Raw genomic sequence first — 16102 nt, 5'->3', positions numbered from 1 at the left:
TGGCAATTACCGAATCAGTAAATACCGATTCTGTAATTACCGAATCATACCAATTCAGTAATTAAATCGGTAAAATTACATACATACCGATTGCCAGTTCTTAAATACCGAATCGGTATGATTCGGTATTTAAGAATCGGTAATCTGGGATTACCTACATTGGACCCTATGTGTCTATTTTCAGAAACTACAAATATTCCTTAAAAATCGCCTGTATGACTTAACACATTACTTCAACTGTTTACAGGAGATGCACCAGTGCTGGATGCAAGATCCACCACTGAGTAAGAAGTAACGATAACACTACTTACCTGCTAAGTGTATTTCCTCCCATAGGATAACATTGGTGATTCTATGTGAAAAAGTTTTTGTGTCAACTTTTAAAATACAATTCCTTACAAATCACTACTGTAACCAAAATGCTTTTAGTCAACTGTTTACAGGAGCTTCCCAGGACTGAATCTAGGATCCAGTCCTGTGATTAGAAAAGTAATCCATAAAGTAACTAATTGCATTTAACTAGAAATTCCCATTGAGTTCAATGTTGTATTGTGTTTGAAATTGTGTTGCCCATTGTAACAACTGTAACTACTGTACCTAAAAGTCTATTGCCTATTTGCAAAGTATTTAAACTAAAGTAATTCATTCTGAGAAAGTATATTTTATAATGTAATGTATATTGTAAATATAATGTAATTTAAAAAATAAAATATCTAAAAATAAATAGTTTAAAAAAATGTAGTAAATCAGTATTAAAAAAATTAATATAACAATGCATTTAAAAATTGTCATTTACAAAACCTTTGAAATTCACTGAAAGAACCATAGCTTTTAGACATGTTGTAGTTAGGAATTAGCATTTAAAAAACCTTAAAAATTCACTGAAAAAAACAAAGGTTTTAGGGGTGTTATAGTTAGCTGGACATTTTAGTCGTACAAAACCATTGAAATTCCTCCTTTATAGTTAGTTGTACTAACTATAACTCGTGCACCCGCAATTCACTGCTGATGACGTCACATATAACATCACTCATTACATGGTCAGTGACATCACTGATGACATCTCAAATGACATCACTGATGACATCATCCTTGTGATAGAGTGGCATTACTCCAATCACCCTAATATAACATTTGATACACACATTCAAAAATAGAAGCTACAATTTTCAAAACAATGGACATACCAATATCACTTACAACACACCTTTTCAGTAATTCTAACATCTTCACACACATTCACTCTTTCACCAACAGTCTAATTCAGTCACTCATACATGTACTCATTCATCACATGTACTCATACACCTATACATCCTGTTACACACTGCCACTCTTCCATAGACTTACTCACACACATACTCACCCATGCTAATAAAGAATAAAACATCCATTTACTTGCATATACAGTTGCACATACACTACCACGCGTACTTCTAGATACACTTAACATACTTACTCTTTTAAACAATGATTATAGAAACACATACTTATTCATACAGGGAGTCTTCAAATCTCTCACTCTCACATATACTCACTTATATACACCAATACTCATATATACTAGTTTAAAATATATGTAATTACTTATAAAGACACTATTGAGGCAGTCATTCACCCTCTAACACACCCATACACACACTCATACACCCATACAGTCCTGCACACATACTGTCTTCAAAACATACAAACCATGACTCACTCGGTTATGCATCTATGCACTAAGTAATACCACCCACTGAACCATACAGTCACTCAAACACTCATACTCATACTCCAAAAAACAAATAATAACCCATATAGACACTCATGTAGCTACTCACGAACCTATACAGTCACTTATACACAAGGTGAGAGACTGATACAGATATTTACATATTTAAACATCTCTCACTAATCTATGTATTCACTAGGATACACTTAATCAGTGCATTATACAATCAATTTTATTTAAAAAATCATCCCTTTCGACACTTGTATACCCATTTATTCTTCCATCGACCTTGAGATATACATATATAAAACATATTTAAACTTTACAGAAACCCACATTCACGGGATGATGTCATCAGTGATGTCATTTGAGATGTCATCACTGATGTCACTGACCATTTCATGAGTGATGTAATATGTGACATCATCAGCAGTGGATTGCGGGCGCGTGAGTTACAGTTAGTACAACTAACTATAACAGAGGAATTTCAATGGTTTTGTACGATTAAAATGTCCAGCTAACTATAACACCCATAAAGCCTATGTTTTTTCAGTGAATTTCTAAGTTTTTTTTAAAGATCTTGGGGCGGAGGCAGCAGCGAAATTGGAGGTTCCTATTACGATTTCTGAACTCAAGCAGGCTATTAATGGGTTAGCTGCAGGTAAGGTTGCAGGGCCTGACAAACTCCCGCTGGAGATTTATAAAAGTTATTTTAATGTCTTAAAGGATGATATGTTAGCTATGTTTAGGAGGGCTCAGACTGGTGCTTATCCTAAGTCATGGGATGAGGCCAGTATTGTGGTTTTTAGAAAAAAGGATAAACCTGCAGATCGGGCAGCATCATACCGCCCTATATCCTTGTTAAACACGAAGGCAAAATTTATTCAAAAATTCTGGCGACAAGGCTAGCAGCAGTGTTCTCTCCACTGGTGTCAATACGGCAGCATGGATTTATCCCTAATCGTGGAACACCAGATCACGTCAATCGGGTGATAACTTTATTAGATCATGCTAATGGTAATGGTGAAGACCTCAGTCTCATATTATTAGATGCCGAGAAGGCTTTTGATCAAGTCTCCTGGGGCTTTTTATGGGCTGCGATGAGAAGTCGGGGTTTGGGCCACAGTTCATCACAGCCTTGCAGACGCTATATCATCAACCAGTAGCCAGGATTTGCACTATGGGGCTTCAATCATAATCAGTGTTTATACGGCGGGGAACAAGACCGGGCTGTCCCTGTTCCCCACTCTTATTTTCTCTATACATTGACCCATTTCTAAAGATGATCGAGAATAACCCCTGGATACAGCCAGGAATAATACAGCAACAAGAGTACTGCGTCTTCGCATATGCTGATGACGTGGCTATGGTCTCCCCTAAACCAGCAGCAGCAATGCTGGAGATCGAGCATTTGGCGGCTGAATACGGGCAGTATTGGGCAATAAATCTCCCCTAAACCAGCAGCAGCAATGCTGGAGATCGAGCATTTGGCGGCTGAATACGGGCAGTATTGGGCAATAAATTAAACACCGCCAAAACACAAATCCTATGTGTCAATGCTGGCTCTTATACAGACCCAAGGGTATTACAAGAGGTGAGGTATCTGGGGGTGCGGATAAGGGCTTCAGCGTCTGCTCTGGTAGAATCCAATTGGGGCAATATGATGACTGGGATTCACAATCACTTCGAGCAATGTGAATGTCTGCATCTATCGTTGGTAGGTACATGTAATATTTAAAAAATGATGATCTAACCAAAAATTCTATATTTTTTCAGATGCGTACCCCTGGAGATACCTCGTGCTAATCTCGTACAACTTCAGTCTCTGTGTATGAGATTCATATGGGCACATGGAAAAGCTTGCAGAGCAAAGCGGTATATGGTCTTACCTGGGGCCGTAGGTGGGTGGGCTGTTCCCGATTTTACTTTGTATTATCATGCTTGCATGCTCTAACATATGAATATACTGCTTACTGGGGTAGGGCCGGTAGACCCAGCTGAACTACCCTCTATATACTGCATGCTTTTAGGCACTGAAGTTAAAAATCGTCTCTTTTTGAACTTGGACTGGAGCTATTATAAGCGTACGAGATTTAAGGTTCTAATATCCCAATACAAAGTATGGAAAGCCATTAAAAAAATGTACATGGTAGAAAAAGTATCTTGGTTTACCCCATTGATAGCTCCGATCTTTTTTCCCAGTGTCTTTTGGGATTGGGTTGTGTATAACTGGCGGGCTAAAGGTATTACTTGTGTTGGTGATTTATATATGAAAGACGGGCTAAAATCGTTCGATCAGCTTAGGGTGCAATATCAGCTTCCGCGATCGTTTTTTAAAAAAATATCTGCAAATACGGGACCATTTGCTGAAAGCCCGCTTGAATATACAACCTAACCCTCTAATGAAGCAAATAAGAAAGCCGCACGGATAGGTATACTCTATAATCTTATGCTTGATGCAATGCCTAATGATTTGGAAGCTCATACTAGTAAATGGGAGATTAGATTAGGAAGTCAAGGTATATTACTGGAGACTACAATTGCATTAGCTGGACTACTATTTATGTCTGCAAACTTAACTGCTCAACACTACAAGACCATTTTTTATTTGTACCTGACACCTGACAAAATATCAAAATGGGGTGGGGACCAGAAGGCAAAATGTTTTCGTTGTTGGGCTCCAGCTCCTGATGTGGTTCATATCTTTTGTTCATGTGGGGAGTTGAGGAGCTTATTTGAGCAAGTGGGCAAGTTTTTAACTGTGATTTTGGGAGCACTGGCACAGCTGTCACCTATGCAGATTTTATTGGGTGTAGAGATGGGTGCACGAGCGGGTTCTATGCCCAGTAATACTGTCTATTTGATTTTTGTAGCCACAGCTGTGTTTAGGCTCTGTATAGCCTCCTGCTGGCTGCAAAAAGATGCTCCATCATTTGATGCCTGGCGGGCGAGGTTTTTTGTCACGTTCAATATTGAGCCTAGTCTATATGCTCTGAAAGGCAGTCGGAAAAGGAAATTAGGGGAACAAATCTGTGGTGCAGTTATGTCCCACTTGGATGTGGATGTGTAAATCCCTCTGATTCTATAAGTATTAATGTGCTTGTCTTATGATTTGTACCCTGAAAGTCTCATTCTATATTTGGTTCTGCTAATTTGTGATTTATTTTATTGCATATCATTATAATTGCCTCACCGCTTGCTGTTTGTTCTTCTTGTACTGATGTATTTTCAATAAAAAAAAAAAAAAAAAAAAAAGAAAAGATAGCTGGTTGCCGACTCTCTTCGTTTTTTCAGGAATGTGTTTCTTAAGGGTGAGGTTGGTGTCCAAGGTGATTCCAAGTGACTTGGCACTGAGTGAAAGTTCGGGTAACAGTCTGTCAATGTACATGCCATTGAGATTGTTGCTCTTATCAAATAACAGGATATGTGTCTTGGCTAGGTTGAGCTTCATGAAGGAAGTGGACATACAGGTCTGGATGATGTGCAAGCATTGTTTGAGGCATTGGATATCTGAAGCAGAGGAGACTTTCAAGTAAGTAACTGTATTTGGTGTAAATGTGAGAGAGGCAATGGGGCTTGGGTGGCAAATTGGGACTATTTACAAGAAAAAGAAAAACATAAAGGATAAATTAAGGATGAATGCAGGGAGGGATATTTAAAAACAAAACCACACCTTCAAAAGAGAAAGCCAGTTGCACTTCACAAAAGATGCACCCAAGTGTACTCCAGTAGAACTACACCCTAAACGGTCAGAAATCTAATCCAGCCAAGCCTTAGAGCAAGTCACACATCACGCTAGGCCACTCACTTTCACTGCAAGGAAGTCACATCACAATCACTGCATATAGTAAATATAACTAACAACACATAGGGAAAAGAGAAAAAAACAACATCTGTTTCATAAAAAATATATCGAAAAGTATTTGGTATAAATATTTATTTAACAAATGTTTCTGCTTAATTTATTTAAAAAGCACCAGCATGTAACTGTAAACACAAGCAGGAATAGCAGATAACACATATAGCTACAGGGCTACATTCCCGTTCAGCACACATGCTTATGCTCAAGGGTGTGGGAATCAGCAGACTTCACTACATTCATCAACAGGTGAAATTCACTACACCATCAACCAGCCACAAATAACCTGTCCATATAAAAAGACAAGATTAAACCAAAACTGTTTTTTTAACCTTGTTGGTGAATATCTTTGTTGCCTGGCTCCTCACTTTGAGGAACAACTACTTTAGGAAGGAAACAGAGCGGATTACAAGAAAGAAGCTCAACTTCATTGGAATGTTTTGGAAATCCATAGTGCCAAGATACCACTTCTCACATATGTAGTCTTTGGCATGGTGTAAGACTGAGAGCAGTATCTCACATCACCTACAACTCACTCTAAGATCATCACTAACCATGTCAAAATACTGGATGCACTCTGTTTTCTTGCCCTTGTATGTTTTTACAGGATTACTGGGGACACAGTGGTCTTCTCACAGGTAAGCAAAACATGGTTGTTTTGCCAGGTACTGGGATGCATCACCTGACAAGTGCACCAGCACATCGCCATGCCATAGTCACTGTTGGAAAGGCAACAGGGAGCAAGAGAATTATATCCCATTGACCATTGGCAACTTCCCTCTTGTCTTCAATGCCAAAGAATTCACCAAAATTACTTTTCAATCACCCCACATACAGAAACATCATTTGCACATAGGTACAACTGGCACTCCAAAAACATACAAACTGTCGGCTGTGTAAGGGACTGCTTCACTGATGTATATGCTTCCTTCCCTAGATGCACATATGACAGTCTCATTTTTCACCAGCCAGTCAGCTGGTTGCTAGGATTTTTGGTGACAATGTCTACTATGTAAGCGTAACTAACTCACACATGGACTGCATTAATACCTGACCGATGGCTTCACTAATAACATCACTCTATCCCAATACAGTAAGGAAAGTATTGTTTATTGCATGTTTGTATGGCATGGCTGCATCATTCTCATGGTAAATACATTAAAATAAATATTGCATACCTTTGTTGTAGATGATGTGGATTATGGCTTCTCATCCCATCTCCTCTGTCCCTTCCAACCTCTAACCATTCTGCCTCAAGACAAGTAAAACAGGGTCCATAGAAGTATGTCAGTCCTCATTGAGCGCATTTTTGGCATCCTAAGGTCAGGCTTTGGGTGCCTTGATTATAGCGGGGGTTGCTCGAGTACTCCCCAGAAGTAGTGTGCAAGATTGCTGTAATCTGTTGAGTGTAGCACAACATCGGCATGCAACTGGGCTTATATATACACTTCCCCTCTAAAAGGCCTATATGCAAAACCAGTCACATGGCCCCATTCAGGTTCCCAAGGTGAGCCACAGCCCAGAGGTCAAGGTCCGCAGGTACTCTCACATTTCACCTCATCTGTTAGTTTAGTTACTGAATCACAGTCGTTGGACAGTGGCCAGTCAATGGTACAAGGTGGACTATGACCCCGTCCACACAGACCATCCTGAGACGCCACTTTTGCACCATTGTGGTACCACAACCGAGCTTGCAATTCTAAATGTAGTACGCATCTGCACAAATCATTTACTCATTCATCAAACACATTCAAACATACCGCTATGTACATCATTCACCCTCAGTTCAGAGCACTACACGTGGTTGTGCTGACAAAGACACCTACCACAGTAATATAACACCTGTATGCCTTACTTACATACTTACACATATTACAGTTTTATGTATAATTATAACTGTTTTAAATGACATGAAAGTCTTGTGTGGGCCATAGCACATATGTCAGTATCTGCAGGTGCTCTCACATTTCACCCCATTTACTAGATTGGTTACTGAATCAGAGTGGTTGGACAGTGCCAAGTTACTGATAAAAGATAGACTATGACACCATCTACACAGACAGTCCTGAGACACCACTGCTGCACCGCCAAAATACTGCAAACAAACTTGTAATTATATTTCTGCACACATCAATCACTAACTCACCAACATATTCAAACATACAGCTACATACATCATTCACCTGCACTTGTCATGTCCCCTAGGATCATTACATCCTACTTGTATTGTACGGAGAAAGACACCTAACAAAGTAGTATCACACCTATATGCCTTACCTACGAACCAATGCATTTCACTCTTATATTTGTACTCCTATAAGTGTTTTATGTGAATGGAAAGTGTTATGTGGTACCACTATGATGGCACAAATAACCCCAGGCATGTGGGCATATTCATTCTCTTTTTTACCCCTAGTTTCTAATCCTATGTGGCATGGAACACCTTAGCAACAGTGGATTTCTCTGTCCTAATAGGTAGAAGGAGAACTAAGTAATGGAAGTTGAGTTTTCCATCAATTGTGGAAAAGAGGATGTCATTTACAGGAAGCGAGAGTAAGGCCATTCCTGCTCCATCCTTGGAACAGAGCACAATCCTCCTCCATCCCGCTGCTCTTTTCTGTCCAGAGCTCCCTAAAATGGCTGAGAAGAGAACAAAAGGGTCCAAGAAATTTCCCTAGATGAACTGGAAGTCATCGCAGAGGGAGGATCCTCGAAATATTTCCTCAGCTGAATGGAGGACCTGACACCCATCTGAGAAATGCAGCGCACATGGATATCTAGGCAGTCAGTCCTCGCACTGCAGATCAGTGGAGTACTTGCCCATTGAACCAGGGAGCATTGCAAGCACCTGGAAGATCTCCAATGTTGGGCATGCGTCAAGGCATTGGACGCCTTGAGGTATCTTCCTAGCTTCATACACAGTACCCCACCCTCAGTCCGCTACAATGAAGGGTGCTCTGCATAGCTTTGCTGGACCTCGATGCTCAGCTGGAGGCTCATAAGTGGCAGCACAGCAAGAATTTGTTTGCATATAGAAAATGTCCTGTGGTTTGCAATATTGTTGTCTCCTGTCTCCTGGTTAATTGTTTTTTGACAAGTTGTGTAAATTAAGTTAAAAGTAAAAGAGAGATAGGACATATTACTTTCATGTGAAAAAAGTCATAAATGGACAGACACTTGTTAGAAATACAAAAGGGAGAAACGAGTGGCAGATGGTTATAGATAGAAGTTTATGCATTATAGTAACAGACATGCCTGACCTCTGGATAGCAGAAGGATGAATTCCTGATGGGATCTGATTGCAGAAATGTGCTGTTGACACCAGGCCCATTATTTCATTGCATCTATGAACAGTGAAACTTACTGAGTATTGAAGTACCACAACACAAACAGTATTACTTTATGGTAACATGTTAGTGAGGAATGTCTGACAAAATATCGAAATCAAAAATATCGAAATACAAAAATATCGGAACAAAAATATCGAAGTCAAAAATATAGGAATCCTATCCCTAACAAGGTAAGTACAAAAATATCGAAAAATTAATATCGTAGTACAAAAATATCGAAATTAAAAATATCGTTTTTTAAAATGTATTAATAATAATGTAAAAATTATTATAAAATATATATAATGTTACAAATATTAAATAAAAATATTAAAACATAATTAAAAAATTAAAACTAATACATATACATTTAAAATAAATTAAAAACTTAATAATTTAATGTAATTTTATATTTTTTAATTTCATTTAATTGATTTAATTTAAATTTATTTTATTTTTACCCTGTACGACTGTACCCCAAAAACCCAAAACTGACCCTGAACCCTAAAAATACCCCTTTACCCAAAAACCCAAAACTGACCCTGAACCCTAAAAATACCCCTTTACCCAAAAACTGAAAACTGACCCTGAACCCTAAAAATACCCCTTACCCAAAAACTAAAAACTGACCCTGAACCCTAAAAATACCCCTTTACCCAAAAACTGAAAACTGACCCTGAACCCAAAAAATACCCCTTTACCCAAAAACTGAAAACTGACCCTGAACCCTAAATTTACCCCTTTACCCAAAAACTGAAAACTGACCCTGAACCCTAAAAATACCCCTTTACCCAAAAACTGAAAACTGACCCTGAACCCTAAAAATACCCCTTTACCCTAGAACTGAAAACTGACCCTGAACCCTAAAAATACCCCTTTACCCAAAAACCCAAAACTGACCCTGAACCCTAAAAATACCCCTTTACCCAAAAACCCAAAACTGACCCTGAACCCTAAAAATACCCCTTTACCCAAAAACCCAAAACTGACCCTGAACCCTAAAAATACTCCTTTACCCAAAATTAATTAATATTATTTAATTACCAATTAATTATTAATTAACAATAACAATAAAGTAAATATATTAGCACATTAGCTGTAATTAATTAAATTTAATAATTAATATTATTTTTTCCCAATTAATTAATTACCAATAACAAAAAATTATATGTATAAAAAAATTACTTTAATTAATGTAATTAACTAATTAATATTAATTAATTACCAATTAATTATTAATTAAAAATATGTACAAAATATATTAATGAATTAACTAATTAATATTAATTAATTACCAATTAATTATTAATTACAAATATTTACAAACATATATTAATTAATTGATTATTATTAAATTACTTCCCACCCTATTCCCCTACAAACCCACAACCCGCTACAGTACTAAAAGACAATATTTAATTAAATTACATTAAAAATTACATAATTAAACATAATAAATACATTATAATATACACAAAATGTATTTAAAAATCGATATTAGTAACATCGAAATTATTGATTTCGATATTATTGACATCGATATTTCAAACTTCGAAATTACTGATATCATACTAATATCGATATTAAGACTGTCGATATTACTTACCTTCTATATTATGTCCCATCGATATTTAAACTTCGATATAATTGTATTTCGAAATTTAAATCTCGATATTTTGTCTGTGTACCGTTAGGGCTATGCAGCAACTAAATATCTCAGTCATGTCCAGGATGACAGCTACTGAGACAGTGGCATCAGTTAGAGTCAGGCATTGATGTGACGTAAGAGAGCGGTAGGTACTGCGACAAAGGACATATCATTCTATGACTGGTTACAATGAGGACTTGGGTAAATTGAGTGAGTGATGGAGGAATAAACCTACTAATGAAGTAGCACAATTGAAGGATGTATTGTGCGACATGAGGACTTTAACATCAGATCTATAATTTCACCCATTGCACCTGCTGTGAGACATGTTGAACCTGGAATTCTTACTGTGTTATCAAATCATATTTTCATTGTCCTCGCATGTAGGTCGAGGTAGCTAGGCATAGATAGTATTCACTATGTGAAGTTATACCTACCATGCTCTACCATCTCTATGTTGTCTGAGGCGAGTCCCCATGTTGATGCAGTTACTGCAGCAGCAGCAGAGGAGGTTCTGCCTTCTTCTAAATATCTCTCCTATCTCACAGCCCACCTTGTTAAGATTTACCACGGCAGTTTTCCCTATATATTTGGTTATTTCTATCCCCAAATATCTCATTTCAGGAACACCTGTGAACTCCCCACTATTCAGGTTCCAAGTCGTTATTTCTGTTTTCTCTTCATTGATCTCATATACCACAAAGTAATGACAACGAAGAAGCAAGTGGAGCATCTAGTTGAGAACCCTGAAGGTTGCCATAGGAGCAAAGATGTTGGATGTGGTGAGGTTGAAGGCTGAGGTAGATGAGATCATACATGGGAACTTGCTTTTGGAGAGGGTGGATTTATATGTACCTGAGAAGTTATTGTTTGTGGCGAAAGATTCGCAAAGCAAGGTGAGCACATGAGACGTTAACAGATTTGGTAAGAAGATACAAGGTAGACCTTGATTATAGTGGGGGTTGCTCGAGTACTCCCCAGAAGTAGTGTGCAAGATTACTGTAATCTGTTGAGTGTAGCATAACATCGGCATGCAACTGGGCTTATATATACACTTCCCCTCTAAAAGGCCTATATGCAAACCCAGTAACATGGCCCCATTCAGGTTCCCAAGGTGGGCCACAGCCCAGAGGTCAAGGTCCGCAGGTACTCTCACATTTCACCTCATCTGTTAGTTTAGTTACTGAATCACAGTCGTTGGACAGTGGCCAGTCAATGGTACAAGGTGGACTATGACCCCGTCCACACAGACCATCCTGAGACACCACTTTTGCACAATTGTGGTACCACAACCGTGCTTGCAATTCTAAATGTAGTACGCATCTGCACACATCATTTACTCATTCATAAAACACATTCAAACATACCGCTATGTACATCATTCACCCTCAGTTCAGAGCACTACACGTGGGTGTGCTGACAAAGACACCTACCACAGTAATATAACACCTGTATGCCTTACTTACATACTTACACATATTGCACTTTTATGTATAATTATAAGTGTTTTAAATGACATGAAAGTCTTGTGTGGGCCATAGCACATATGTCAGTATCTGCAGGTGCTCTCACATTTCACCCCATTTACCAGCTTGGTTACTGAATCAGAGTGGTGGACAGTGCCAAGTTACTGATAAAAGATAGACTATGACACCATCTACAGAGACAGTCCTGAGACACCACTGCTGCACCACCAAAATACGACAAACAAACTTGTAATTATATTTCTGCACACATCAATCACTAACTCACCAACATATTCAAACATACAGCTACATATATCATTCACCTGCACTTGTCATGTCCCCTAGGATCATTACACCCCACTTGTATTGTACGGAGAAAGACACCTAACAAAGTAGTATCACACCAATATGCCTTACCTACAAACTAATGCATTGTACTCTTATATTTGTACTCCTATAAGTGTTTTATGTGAATGGAACGTGTTATGGGGTACCACTATGATGGCACAAATAACCCCAGGCATGCGGGAACATTCATTCTCTTTTTGCCCCTAGTTTCTAATACTATGTGGCATAGAACACCTTAGCAACAGTGGATTTCTCTGTCCTAATAGGTAGAAGGAGAACTAAGTAAGGGAAGTTGAGTTTTCCATCAATTGTGGAAAAGAGGATATCATTTACAGGAAGAGAGAGTAAGGCCATTCCTGCTCCATCCTTGGAACAGAGCACAATCCTCTTCCATCCCTCTGCTCTTTTCTGTCCAGAGCTCCCTAAAATGGCTGAGAAGAGAACAAAAGGGTCCAAGACATTTCCCTAAATGAACTGGAAGTCATCGCAGAGGGAGGATCCTCCAAATATTTCCTCAGCTGAATGGAGGACCTGACACCCATCTGAGAAATGCAGAGCACATTGATATCTAGGCAGTCAGTCCTAGGCACTGCAGATCAGTGGAGTACTTTCCCATTGAACCAGGGAGCATTGCAAGCACCTGGAAGATCTCCAATGTTGGGCATGCGTCAAGGCATTGGACGCCTTGAGGTATCTTCCTAGCTTCGTACACAGTACCCCACCCTCAGTCCGCTACAATGAAGGGTGCTCTGCATAGCTTTGCTGGACCTCGGATGCTCAGCTGGAGGGTCATAAGTGGCAACACAGCAAGAATTTGTTTGCATATAGAAAATGTCCAGTGGTTTGCAATATTGTTGGGTCCTGTCTCCTGGTTAATTGTTTTTTGACAAGTTGTGTAAATGAAGTGAAACGTAAAAGAGAGATAGGACATATTCCTTTCATGTGAAAAAAGTGATAAATGGACAGACACTTGTTAGAAATGAAAAAGGGAGAAACGAGTGGCAGATGGTTATAGATAGAAGTTTATGCATTATAGTAACAGGATTACCTGACCTCTGGATAGCAGAAGGATGAATTCCTAATGGGATCTGATTGCAGAAATGTGCTGTTGACACCAGGCCCATTGTTTCATTGCATCTATGAAGAGTGAAACTTACTGAGAATTGACGTACCACAACACAAACAGTATTACTTTATGGTAACATGTTAGTGCTATGCAGCAACTAAATATCTCATTCATGTCCTGGATGACATCTACTGGGAGAGTGGCATCAGTTAGAGTCAGGCATTGATGTGACGTAAGAGAGCGGTAGGTACTGTGACAAAGGACATATCATTCTATGATTGACTACAATGAGGACTTGGGTAAATTGAGTGAGTGATGGAGGAATAAACTTACTAATGAAGTAGCACAATTGAAGGATGTATTGTGCGACATAAGGACTTTGACATCAGATCTATAATTTCACCCATTGCACCTGCTGTGAGACATGCTGAACCTGGAATTCTTACTGTGTTATCAAATCATATTTTCATTGTCCTCGCATGTAGGTCGAGTTAGCTAGGCATAGATAGTATTCACTATGTGAAGTTACACCTACCATGCTCTACCATCTGTATGTTGTCTGAGGCGAGTCCCCTTGTTGATGCAGTTACTGCAGCAGCAGCAGAGGAGGTTCTGCCTTCTTCTAAATATCTCTCCTATCTCACAGCCCAACTTGTTAAGATTTACCGCTGCAGTTTTCCCTGTACATTTGGTTATTTCTATCCCCAAATATCTCATTTCAGGAACACCTGTGAACTCCCCACTATTCAGGTTCCAAGTCGTTATATCTGTTTTCTCTTCATTGATCTCATATACCGTAAAGTAATGACAACGAAGAAGCAAGTGGACCATCTAGTTGAGGAACCCTGAAGGTTGCCATAAGAGCAAAGTGTTGGATGTGGTGAGGTTGAAGGCTGAGGTAGATGAGATCATACATGGGAACTTTCTTTTGGAGAGGGTGGTTATATATGTACCTGACAAGTTATTGTTTGAGGCGAAAGATTCGCAAAGCAAGGTCAGCACATGAGACGTTAACAGATTTGGCAAGAAGATACAAGTTAGACCTGTCCAAAACTAAGATGTTGCATGGAAGTCATGGATTTCAGTACAGTGACCAGGAATTTTAAGAGAAAAGAGTCATAGGGTTGAAGGCTCACATTCGGGAATTGATCATAGGGATACGTGCATGGAGTAGGCTTGACAAGTGGGAGGAAAGATGGTCCAAAAAGAAGAGCACCAAAAACCCTGTCCAAATGACGTGGATTATGTCAGTTACTTAAATAACAAAACAGTCTGTGAGTCCTGATAACTGCTATCCTCCTCTATATAATTTCGTTCTAATAAGGGGACGTTTCACTGCAATACATCCTGAGTTACTTAAAAACAGAACCAATAGGCCAACACCTCTTTGACAGTTACACAGAACACAACAACAAAATGTCTGACACCATTAATCAGTTTCAAGGGTCCACCTCTTCAGTTTGGACAGATTCTGTGTAAAAAAAATGTGAAAGACCGAATGACACCTCACAGAAACACCACCAACGGGGTAACTGGTATGCAATCTCCAGACAGGACCCCTGTCTCATCATCGGTTGTCATCCGGTTCATAAAAGAAATAGAACACATGTGACCAAAACAACAAACCAAGACAGTGTGTGAAAAAGTGGAGGCAGAGAAAGTCTGCTAGTGACAATCAAAAAGTGCATTAAAAGCAGCAACCACTTCTCTTCATAATTTTATTCGTAGAGAAATTGGTGTTTGCTGTTAGACTAAAAAGGCTGGTAGCTATTCATGCGCACCATTACCTATTACCAACATGTTTCACTGCCACATCGATTTTGGCAGATTCATCAGGACCGCACAGTTTGCCCTCACTCCACTGTTGGACACTTGTTCTATGTTAACTGTCAAAGAAAGAGGCACAAACAGGTAGTTAAAAACATACACTGTCACCCTTTTGCACTGTATGTATGTGTGTGGTACTGTGTCAACATAGTATACCTATAAGCAGCCTGTTTGCTCATACCAGCTGCTAAGGAATCCAAAAAGGGATAAAAGGATACTCCTACAGTGAGAATCCAGCGTAACATAGATTGTGTATATCAATCTAGAAGCATAAAAATCACAGAGAAATAGTGTCAGCAATGTCTGAGTATCTCATACAGTCTCCATCATGAAAACGAATCCTCCTGACTTCAACCATAAGTCAAAAGTGAAGCGCGCTCATTTTTACGCTCTCATGGGGGTCACACACACTTAGACTGTAAAATGCGCTTCAGAGCATTTTAGTATCAATGTTTACTCGAAAGCATTCCCAAATGGTTTAGAGAGTGTCAAGGGGAGCCACAATGCACATCCTCCAATTATCGTGTCAACAAACATTGTACGTCCTCTGTATTTGGTCAGGGACGGAGGAGAATCTATCTAGTTTCTTGAAATGGCTCAATGAGCAAGATGCTAATTTAAAGTTTACCTGGACCTATGATCGAGATAAGGCAGTATACCTGTATCTCGATATTGAATACAAGAATGCCACAATTAACACCTGTGTACACCAGAAACCTATGGATAGGAACTCTCTTCGCCACAGAATATTAATTGGGTCAAGATAGATCGAACTATTCAGGAGCCAAAGAAAACAGTACATTAGTATTACGAGAGGCTCTTACAAACCATTAAGCAGTACGGTG

The sequence above is a fragment of the Lissotriton vulgaris genome, chromosome 1_1 (genome assembly GCF_964263255.1).
Source record: "Lissotriton vulgaris chromosome 1_1, aLisVul1.2, whole genome shotgun sequence".
Lineage (NCBI taxonomy): Eukaryota > Metazoa > Chordata > Amphibia > Caudata > Salamandridae > Lissotriton > Lissotriton vulgaris.
Note: the sequence above shows the minus strand (reverse complement) of the source record.